Genomic DNA, 12,588 nt, shown 5'->3' with positions numbered 1-12,588 from the left:
ACAGAGAACTGCACTTGTCACACGATGCATTAATATTGGCCAGAAACACAGATGAATTAATTTCTAATACCTTCATGTGAACTGACAATCTGAAAAGGTCAAAGCTATCCATGCCAAAACTGCTAGAACACTCATGTGAGCAGAACACGTACCGAGCAAGGTAGCGCAGTGGTTAGCACACTGCATCGCATTCCGGAGGACAAAGGTTCAAACCCGCGTCCGGCCACCCTGATTTACGTTTTCCATGATTTCCCTAAATCGCTTCAGGCAAATGCTGGAATGGTTCATTTCAAAGGGCACAGCCGACTTCCTTCCCGATCCTTCCCCAATTAGATGGGACAGTTGAATTCACTGTTTGGTCCTCTCCCCCAAATAAATGAACCAACCAACCAACCAGCAAAGGACATGAAATTACAGCGTTTTAGTAGCACCACAGAACGTGGCTGGTAAATTGCACATTCCTAGCACTGGAATAGGTTGTCCACTGTGTACCATCAACGAGTTATGTGGTTGCTGAAGCTGTGAGCTACTTAACCATTTATATGTAGCACGAGTGAGCAGCGTAACAGTAACATCAGTCCCTAATTAGAAATTAACATCCTTGTTGAACACATGCAACTGCCTATACAACTTATTGGATTGCTGACATAAGTTCAGAGTTTGTGTCCTGGCTATCTGCCGAAACAACAACAGAATTGGCGGACTACTGCGCAACAGACACAACAGAAACCTCATTAGAATCACTGTTTGACAATGGAATGTGAAAGCTGCCTAACACCATCTATACTTAAACATATCTGATGTATGTGGTCTTGTTTGCCACCTGTGAAGTTCTTAGCTTTGCAGCATGGGCACTGTGCCCTATCATGTGTTTGAAACCAGTGCGGACAGGGCTTTAGGACTTTCTAGATCGTGTGGGCTGTGCCATGGACTGCCAGTGCGACTGGTTCGCACTTGACCTAGACGTCGGACGACGCTTGACCTGAGTGGGGGAGGAGGGAGGGTCGTGGTAGGTTCCTGAAGTGTCTTACTCTTGACAATAGATAATGCAGGTGCTTGAAAATCATGCTTAGTTACATCGACATTGTTCTGTGACTCAGTAATTGAGAATACTGAACTGAGGTCAGTGTTTGGCTGCTTTAGTATGGCAGCACGAATATGAGAATCAGAAACGAGCCAGGTAATCGTATCTCTCATCATAATGTCACTGTCACTTAACCCACATGAACACTGAAAGTGACATTGTCTAGTAAGACCACGAAGTTCTGTTATCCACTGTTTGTAGGACTGTCCTGGCTGCTGGTTTAATCTGAATAACTTATAATGAGCAGCTGCTATATGCACTTGTGATTTAAAATTGTTTTGACAATTTGTCAACTAACTCGTCGTAGGGGACCTCATGAGGTTGGCTATCTGGAAACAGTTATACTAGTAAAAAGAATACACCTTAGCCCATGGCGGAAAGAAAATGCCAAATACGCTGGTTACTTGTTATGCCATAGAAGTTGAAGTGCGCTGTCAACTGCACAATATTATGAGCCCAGCCTTTACATTGCCCAAGAAACTCTCTGAACCTATGCTCCTGAACCGTTTATTGAGTTGTTTCCGATTGAACAGGCTGGGGTGGCGGTCGTGGTGCTGCCACAAATCCTTGCAGTGGGAGTCTTACGCAGTTGTTCAGTGCTTTGTTAATGCAACTATTTAGCTTCCATTAAAGACACATCCGAAAGAGACATGGTGAACATTCAATAGAACGACACACACGAACAGAAAAATAGCACTGTTGCAAGAGAGTGTTAGTTACACAATATGGCAATGCGAGCTAAATATGAACTGGTCCTCAGCGTCACTTTACTTGTTGTGTTCGACTTCTTGGACACAGAAGTGGCTGGTAATAATACAGTTAATTAGTATACTCTGAATAAGTAAGACTTTATTAATTACAACAAAACTTACCTTTACTCGACAAGCTGGGCTAGAGCTACGAAGCTTCACACATGGACTTGGGGTTTAGAACACAGTAAATGATCCACGATTACTGAGTGGTGAATTGGTGAAAGTTCATAATGGCAGTACTGTGGGTTCACTACAGTCACCAGAAAACACAAGTTCACAGACACTTGACACAGTTTCGATAGCGTAGATATGTAGGCACAGTTCACAGAATACGGACGTCTCTTCACTCAACAATGGTCGACACCGGTTGCGTCATGGCGAATACCCAGCACAACGATGTTACTTCGACAGGAACTTCCTGGAAGCGGGCAGGATCCGACCTCGAGCAGAACTGCCCTCCTGGACTCTGGCGACGCTATTTTAGGGAAGAGGTGCGGTGGTAGCACCCCGGAACTACGGGATAGAACGGCTTCTTCCTAGCATTTCATTGGTGCCTCTAGATACCGCTTTGCTGTGCAGTATCTCTGCTGTGGTAGATACTTCTTGTGCCGCCCTCGATTCTCGACGACACCGCAGATGTCTATCACGACACGACCTTCCTGCAGCAAACCTTGTCGGATGCAATATCAGCCCACATCCCTTCCAAGGGCATATATCCCCATCCCCCACTGTACCCACCACCCCCAAAAGTCCTACTTTTGCGAGAATCCTGTCGCTTATACCGATCCTTCCTAAGGAATCATTCGCCCAGCAGCTACAGAGACACACCAGGAATTTACTAAATGCTAAAAAAGACAAGACTGGCGCCAGACATGCACCAGCCTCAACGCTACACTCCCTATTACCTCTTACACTCTTACCTCTTCTGGAAAGCATTGCATCGACTCACTGACAATAATACTATACCTCAATGTCCGCTCCCTCGCAACAATCATCCCTTATCTGACAATCAGAGCAAATCTGAGCACTTCGCATCCCACCTCTCTGGCATCTTCTCCATCCTTGATGGCTATTATTTTGATTACTCTCCCTTCCATAACATCCACAAACATATTGCTGCCCCACCCCTGGTTCCCAGCTTCCAGTACTTGGACAACGTACCACAAATGGAATTAAATACATCAATCACAGTGCATGACATAAAATAATAACTTCACCAAAAATGCAACGTCCCCTGGTCACAACTGCACCACCGATCAACACCTTAAAGAATGCCCCCTCTCCTTCTTTGTTACCCTGTCAACCCTTTATACCACTATCCTCTCCACAGGTTACTAACCCAAGCTATGGAAAAACTCCACAATCCTAAACCACAGAAATCTCCTACTGATATCTCCCCCTGCCAAACCCATCTGGCTCGCCTCATTGTTCAGCCAATGTCTTAGAATCCATTCTCTCCCATCATATCCATTAGCACCTGAACCAAAACCACCTCCTTCCCATTAACCTGTGTGGCTTCTGTCCCACATTGTCTTCTGGTAACTAGCTCCAGCATGTGCCCTATCTCCAACCCCACCAGTTCAACACCTATAAATCCGCTCTTTTTGTCTCCATCAAGCCTAGTTTTACATGGCATTCAGGTCTCCTTTCCAAACTCCTGACTTACGAACTTCCAATTAATTATGACTGTTTATTGCATACTTTCGTCTCTATTCACCCATCCTTTGTCACCATTAACAACACCAACTCCCATAGCGTCTATCCCACTGCAGGACTGCCCTATGGTTCCTCCCTATCTCCTGTTGTCTTTCTCCTCTACACAACCTATACACCCAAACCACCCCCGGCCGTCCACCTCCTTCAGTAACCAATGGCTCCTCAAGATCAACTCTTCCAAAACCCAGGCAATAACTACAGGACACACCATCTGTGGCTTCCATCTCCATGATTTCTTTGTTACCACTTACGACTATCCCAGACAGCTAAATAATGCACTAAAATATCTTGCACTCACAATCGACTGGCAACTAACATGGAAACATCACCTAAAAACTATCTAACAGAAGCCCACAATACATTAGAACTGCCAACACTATCAACTGGCCGAACTTCGGGATTCCATCCCTTCACTGTGCTCCATACCCATACTACCTTGACCTCACCCGTCCTTTCCTGTGTGAATGTTGCATGGATTTCAGATGCTCCTAAGTTCAGTAAGTCCTCATAGGTCCTGGAATACCATACAGCCCAACTCGCCTTCCCCATATGTTTACTTTCTTCCACAAAGATTCTTTACCTACTCATCAAATTCCCGCCTCTCCTCACCCACACTGAACACCTCCAAACAATCAACACCATCTATATACTCGACTGGAATAATCCTATAGCTTCAACTCTGCTTTTCAATCCTTGTATGGTGCTGCACTTTTACCAATGCATTGCAGTAATCCTACGCCTATGCACACTCCACACACTCTTTGAAAGAAATATCCCCCTCACAGATAATGAACTTCATCCTGACATTTATACATCCTATCAGCTATAGGCCCACCTCACCCACTCCACCTCATGAGGGCTACCCCTCCTTCCCCTTCTCACAGTTTCTTACTGCCCTATTTCCCTATCTAACTGTCTTTCCCCACTCCCCTTTTCACAACAACTCTTGACCTCACCAAAACCCCTCTCTGCTCCACCTGCTCTTCTGTTCCAACAGCAACTCTTGCTGTATCGAAACCATGCACCAGTCATCCTTCGTTACATCACCAGACTCCTATCCTCCTCACTGGTCAACCTTTTCCCTTTCAACAGCAGACTTCCAGGCCCAGGGCATGTCCTTCCAGTTTTTAGTGCCTGGAAAGTACTTCCTTTAAATATCAGTGTTTTTAGTATCATGTTTAGATGCTTTTACATGTGCAGTTATTGTGTATTATTATACCATTTACTATTATTGCTTTTAACTTTAAGTGCAAGAAGTTCTATCGCTCATACATATAAAAACTTCCACTTTAGTTTCATCCCTAAGAGTTTTAAGGTCATTGTAATATCTCGCCTTTAGGTTTCTTATTTTTTCGTCTCATTTCATTTTTTTGTCAGTTGGTTGAAGAGCAGGTTGACTGTACCACATACAGCCCACCACCCCCACCCATATGGCGTGTCAGGGATGAAATAACAATAAAGAAAAAACAGATAAGCCAACCAAAGTGCCCTCACTGTCAAGTGCAATAATATTGTGGTCAAATAATAGGCACCACACAGTGGTGTGCTGGCTCAGTCCACTCCTCCTGTCGACTTATAGAGTGGCGACCACAGTACTCGTGATCTTTTAGTATGCAAGTGGTGTCCCTACATAAATGTATACAGTCCTTGAGACCCTCTGATATATTATTGTTCTCTATATAGGGTGCTCAAAAACAGCCTGAAAAGCTTGTAAGAGTGTTGTAGCATTGGTTGTACTGAGATATAATTGTTAAGAAAATAATTCCATCATTGCGCCATTTCTGAGTTAATTCACATTGATGTTAGCCAATCAGACCATTTTGTGCACAAATTCAACTGGCATGCCAAATACAGTCATTGTCAGTTGTTCTCTGAGTGTAGATGATAACATGTAAGAATGCTCAGCTTATTGGCTATGGTTAGATCTTTACCACCGTCCCATCACCAATTTTGTTATAACTGTCTTGTTCGCCTTTTGGAAACCAAATTAAGAGCACATTTGGCAACATCTCTGGTGAGTCAGTTGAATTTACTTGTGCTATGGCCTGATTGGATAACTTCAGCGCTAATTAAGTCATAAATAGTGCGATGTGTCGAATGTTTTCTTAATAGTTATTTATCGCCATAGCCTACACTGCAACACCCTTAATAGCTACTCAGACTGTCTCTGACAATCTTGTATTTACCTAGGAGTGTATAGTAGTTATGACCCTGGTAAAAATTTTAAAGCAGTTCAGTGATATAAGGTTTAATTACTGTTTTTACAATGACAGTTCTCGAGTAATGACAAAAGTGTGATGATGCAGCCAACGATTTCCTCATCTACTACACTGTAAATGTAATGAGACAGATTTTCTAATGACACAGTTGGACGAATGGAAGGCATCAGACCAATTCAAATGCATGAGGATGCTTATTTCAGCAAACGTTAATGATATATTTTACACAACCTACAGGTGCGACAGACAAAAGAACTCTTCACATCTCATGATAGGACATCAGTGAAGTATCATTATTCGGCAGTTTTATATGTTTTACATGAAGTATAATGACATAAGATGTTTCCACTGGATTTCTGAGTCAGATATCGAAATATCACGACCAAAGCTGTATCTTTTTTACAGAAGTCAGAAAACATGTGAGATTTATAGTCAGTTGTTGAAAAATAAGGATGACTACTAAACAGAATACCAATAAACATTATAGCATCGAATCTGTAGTACACAAAACGAGAATATTGCTGATGGCATTAATATGTTCTGAATTTGTCACACCAAACGTAGAATGCATCTTTAACACATGATTGACTGATCTGGCCTTGTAACATTAACCAAAACGGCTTGCTGTGCTGGTACTGCGAACGGCTGAAAGCAAGGGGAAACTACAGCCATAATTTTTCCCGAGGACATGCAGCTTTATATTGAGCAAGCAGTAAAGGAAAGAAAAGAAAAATTTGTAGTAGGTATTAAAATTCATGGAGAAGAAGTAAAAACTTTGAGGTTCGCCGATGACATTGTAATTCTGTCAGAGACAGCAAAGGACTTGGAAGAGCAGTTGAACGGAATGGACAGTGTCTTGAAAGGAGGATGTAAGATGAACATCAACAAAAGCAAAACGAGGATAATGGAATGTATTCAAATTAAATCAGGTGATGCTGAGGCAATTAGATTAGGAAATGAGACACTTAAAGTAGTAAAGGAGTTTTGCTATTTAGGGAGTAAAATAACTGAAGATGGTCGAAGAATGCTGAAGATTAGATGGGTAGATCATATAACTAATGAGGAAGTATTGAATAGGATTGGGGAGAAGAGAAGTTTGTGGCACAACTTGACCAGAAGACGGGATCGGTTGGTAGGACATGTTCTGAGGCATCAAGGGATCACCAGTTTAGTATTGGAGGGCAGCGTGGAGGGTAAAAATCGTAGAGGGAGGCCAAGAGATGAATACACTAAGCAGATTCAGAGGGATGTAGGTTGCAGGAGGTACTGGGAGATGAAGCAGCTTGCACAGCATAGAGTAGCATGGAGAGCTGCATCAAACCAGTCTCAGGACTGAAGACCACAACAACAACAACAATAAGTTTCTTAAATTCTTTTTCTACATAATGTATGGTAACAGCATCATAGTGACTAACTGCATTACAAACTTCTATAACACCTCTTTTTTTAAAAAAACAATTATCTCATAGTTATTTGAAAGAAACTTTATCAAATTATTTCTGAAATTGTCTAATCAATTTCTCTTTCCTTGATCTATCCCTTTTTTTCTAATTCATGTTTATTAATTCTCGTATTAATTCATGAATCCAATTTTACTAAATTTATTTTTATAAATTTCCGGTTTATAAATTGTTCTAATTCTTCATATGATTCTTTTATTTTATTTCCAAAGATATTTACTTATTAAATTTTAATATCATTTAATTTTACATTTTCTGATATTATTACTAACGCAAATGAATACAAATGACCAAAAATTAATTGATGCAAATATTTATAATTTCAAAATTGTAGTTTAAATAATTTTTCGAAACAATAAGTTAATTCTTTTGGTATATTGCCATCGAATAAATCAAAAACATTTTGTAATATTTATTTTATAATAACAACTCCAATGAGTACCTATATTATTAGAAATATTTATAGCATTATGAGTGAATATCTCATTGTGGACACATTAACCTATTTCTTCCTTCACATGTTTTATCACTGACTGTTGAATTAAAACAAACAAATATTACTGTTAATTTATAAGAAATTTAAATTTACAGACAGGCCGTAATCCAATAACTGTGTTCTGGCAGTAGTTGATATTGTAAGTTTATTTCACTTACACTTATTTTTTTTAATATTTGAATCTTGTTCTTTATCTTTTTACTTTTTCTACCTTTAATGTCTCCTAATTGTTTATTTAATATGTATTGCATATCTGATTTGCATAAAGTATAACTTCTCTCATATGGTTTGATGGTTGTACTGTCATTAAATCCTCCAAAGTACTGTTGTTGTTGATGATTACGAACAATTTGTTTCTCAAGTTCTCTGTGTTCCAGAACTGCTTTTAATAAATTATCACAAACTATTTCAATTATACCAAGTACGTTTTCTTTTTTATATTTTTTTATACTGTTTGAGGTTGTAACTTCCATTGTCCAAGTTCCTGCATTAATTCTTCTTTCGTCTATCTATTATGGCTGGCTACTTCAGCAACATACAATAATGTTATGAAACAATTAAAGTTTTTAATTTTATATTCATTGATTATGTTAACATCTACGTTTTGTCTTTTGCTTATTCTGTTAAAAGACGTTGTTCAACGTTTATATTTAATATTTATGTTATTAAAAATCCTTTATTCAATTCCTATGTAACCCTTCATTAGGTTTTGTAGTCGTAACTATTGTAATAAATTAAAATTCATTAATATTCTAAGATTCAATAGGCACATCTTTAAAATCAATAAATTTTAAATTTCCATCAACAAATGCATGAATTATATGTTTAAAATTTGTGCCAACTTATCTAAAATTGTAAAAAAATTATAATTATCTCTAAGTAAGATTTTTGGTATTTCTAAATAGAAACAATCTATTTGTTAATGACTTTCTTTTCTAAAATATTCTTTATCTATAACTTGATTTTCAAGAATAAAATCATCAAACAAAACAATTGAATCCTTTCACATTCATCTAATGGTAAAATTAAATCCTATTTTTAATAACAATAGCGATCTTTTCATTATTCTTATTTCAAGTTTTTTCAGATCTTTTTAAAAGTCTGAGTGTTTTGCCAGTTCTAAACTTTGAGGAAAAGAATATATTTGATTTATATTATTTCAATTTAATCATTCTGGAGCTAGAATACTGTTAACAATCATTTTGCCATAACCAATATTTTCTATTTGTACATACCATACATAATTTGGTAAAATCATTGGATTTTTATTGTTTACTTTCTTCTCTGAATTTCGTATTTTTGCCAGTCAGCTTTCATGTAAATAAATTATTTTTATGTAAATCAAATTAGTCATATATTTCAATTAAAAAGTAATTATCAGTTCAGAAAAAATATTAGAGTTCCTATAAAAGGTAGTTATAAAAATGTTGTAATAATTAAGTTTGATAACCCATTTCTAACACCAAACATTACTTCAAAAAGTAACAAATTGCCATGTGATGGATAAACTATAATTTGTGTTGGTAAATAAGGTTCAAAAAGTATAGAAAAATATATTCATACAGAAAAACGAAGTACTTACACTGAAGAAGATAATATTCTGAAGAAAGGTATCTTCTTGAGTAATGTTAAATTATGTATGGATGTAAAAAACACTATTGTAAACATTTTAGCCTTGAATGATCAAATTATTAAAGTTAATCGTTAAAGTGTTGCTATTAATTTACCAAAACTTACAACTTTTCAACTAATAAATTTAAATTTTATCTTATCTGATAGAATGTTTGTGGGAAAAGATATATATTTTCATGAAGTAACAAATGTTATTGCTTCTCTTACACTTAATTTAGAATTTAATCATATAATTTATGAAGCAAAACATCCTTTATTCATTCCAATTCATGATTTAAAAATTTAAGAGTTAGAAACAAATAGTACTTATAAATACAATAATTTGAAAGATTTTAATGGTGCTACTGCAACAATTATTTTAGAAATAAATCATCTATATTGAATTATTTCCAAGGATATTCAATCATTAAATTTTTGTTTAATTTGTTATACATAAATGAAATGATGGAGCGCAACAATGTAAAGAATTCTACTTTCTTTAATAAAATTATGAGCTGAAATTAATTTTTTAAAAATACTATGTGAATATTTGTGTCCTATATATGGTGAAAAGTTTGTTTAGTAATCAATAATAAATTAAAAATTGTTTATGAGATACGTATATTAAAGTAGTTGATGGGTAAGATTTTAATTATTATGTAGATCGAAATATTAAAACAAAACATAAAGGAATGAAATAATATAACGTTAAAGAGATTCAGAATGTGGGATTCACAAAGTAAGAAAACAAGTTTTTACAAATCTACTAAATACTTGTTTTTAAAAAAGTCATAAATTTTCTATCGCCTTAATCAGTTTACAGAATCAGATTTTTCCATTTTTAAATTAATTTTTTCAAAAAAATAATATTTTTTCTTATAAATGAGTAGACAGGAATAATCATATTAGGTTTATTTAAACATTATTGAGCTTTAATTAAATTTTTTATATAATACTACTAAGTGTGTATATGAATACTAATTACAGAAAAAGATTTCTTTCAGATTATTATAGCGAGTTAAAATTTATTTTGTAAAGAGTTACAACAATATAATTAATAAATATTTGTTTTAAGTTCTTCAAAAAGGGATTGCTCTGCTAAAATATAAAGTAAGTCAAAAAGTTGGTTTTTCGATCTAGAATTCAATAATATAATCAATGCATTTGAAACTCGTGACTCATTTTTCGTTGCATAACAAATTTCTTGAACAAACTGCCTATTGGCTTCTGTCTCGGGTTCTTCGGCCGACGTTCATCTAATGATTTTTCTGACGTTTCGCCCGCATGGGTGGCTGGCATTGTCAAAGCTTCACCCTCCATTGCCGGTGGTGAACTGGAGCCGAGCTCGCGGCCGCAGACTATATGTACCTGGCGCGCCAACGTCCGAGGGCTTCTCTGCGGTCATTTCCGGTGCGGTTCTCCTCTTGCTACCTGCGACGGTCGTTCGCTGCAGTATGGGAAGCCAGGATCCGTTTACCTTAAGGCTTTCCTCTTTCTTGTTGAAACTGTTCGCGTGTTTTTGTATTTCTACAGCTTCTCTAAACAAGCACGTGTGATAGTGCTTCTCTGCAGCCAGAACTTCCATGTCGGCGAATTTTATTACGTGGTCGGTCTCACATTCAGTGCGTGCTCTTCCACGGCCGATTTCTCCACCTGCCCCAAGCTGCAATGTCGCTTATGCTCTTTGATCCTGGTGTTAATGGATCGTCCAGTCATTCCGACATAAACTTTTCCACATGTGCATGGTATACGGTATATTCCCGACATTGCAAGTAGGTCTCTTTTCTCCTTCGCCGATCTAAGACACTCTTTGATCTTCCTTGTCGGTTTGAAAATCGTCTTTACGCCATGTTTGCGCAATATACGGCCGATTCTGTCCGTCACTCTGGGAATGTATGGCAGAAAGGCCGTACCCTACGTTTCTATTTCTGGTTCCTTACTTCGCTGAGTGTTTGGCTCTGTTACACTACTAATGTAATTTGTGGAGTACCCATTGGTCCTCAGAACAGTTTCCAGGTGTTGCATTTCTCGTTTGAGGTGTTGTGGCTCACATATTCGTCCTGCTCACGTTACGAGCGTACTAATCATGCCTCTTTTCTGGCTCGGGTGGTGGTTTGACAGTTCGTGCAGGTATCAGTCCGTGTGTGTCGGTTTTCGATACACGCTGTGTCCCAGGTTTTCGCCGTCCCTTGTGACCAGCACATCTAGAAATGGCAGTTTCTTGTCCTTTTCTACTTCCATGGTAAATGTTATGTTGGCATGGAGGCTGTTCAAGTGCCTCAGGAAGTCACCGAGCTGTTCTTCATCATGGCTCCACACCACGAAAGTATCATCGACGTACCTGTACCACACCTTAGGTTTGCAAGTCGCTGAGTCCAGTGCCTGTGCTTCGAATTGTTCCATGAGGAAGTTGGCCACCACTGGACTGAGAGGACTACCCATGGCCACGTCTTCCAGCTGTTCGTAAAAATCACCATTCCACGTGAAATAGCTCGTGGTGAGACATGCATGGAAGAGCTTTTTGATGTCTTGCAGGAACATGGAACCGATGTGCTCCAGAGCGTCACTGAGTGGCACTTTCGTAAATAACGAAACAACATCAAAGCTGACCAAAGCCTTAACAATTTTGTAAATTTCTTGAACATTGTAAATTAGAAAATTTTGTGGAATATTGTAAAGTAAGTAAATATTATAAATTAAGTATTCATAATTTACTTGTGTTTATATTTAAACACTTAATAAGAAACAGAAACATGCACAATACATTAACTTTTCCTACTATTAAGAATATAATGAAATTTCTGAAACTTAACCTCATAAAACACTAGTTAATTACTATTTAGCTGAAAAAGAAAAGATTGCCATGTATATATTGGAAAATAATAGAAACCCACTGAGCCTAGCTTTTCTTAAATTCAGCAAAACCAAAAAATATCAAAAATAGTAATGAAAATTTAAAACTATTTAAAGGTTTAAAAATGAATTTTAATGTATCCTGTGAATAAAACATATAATATATAATGATGTTAAAGAATGCAGACATCAAACTTGAAATTGCAGGATTGCTACAGTAAAAGATCTAATTAAATAAATTAAGATCGTGGAATTAGATATTTTGACAAAAAATACTAATTTCCTATTTTGTAGTTCTCATTGGACATTAAACAGAATTAATTAAAGACAGTTAGCAAGTAATAACCATCTTTCATTAAGAGCTTCATTTTTCATCGAATTACTTTAAGAAATAAAA

The sequence above is a fragment of the Schistocerca nitens genome, chromosome 3 (assembly GCF_023898315.1).
Source record: "Schistocerca nitens isolate TAMUIC-IGC-003100 chromosome 3, iqSchNite1.1, whole genome shotgun sequence".
In the NCBI taxonomy this organism is placed as follows: Eukaryota; Metazoa; Arthropoda; class Insecta; order Orthoptera; family Acrididae; genus Schistocerca; species Schistocerca nitens.
This window is presented reverse-complemented; position numbering follows the sequence as displayed.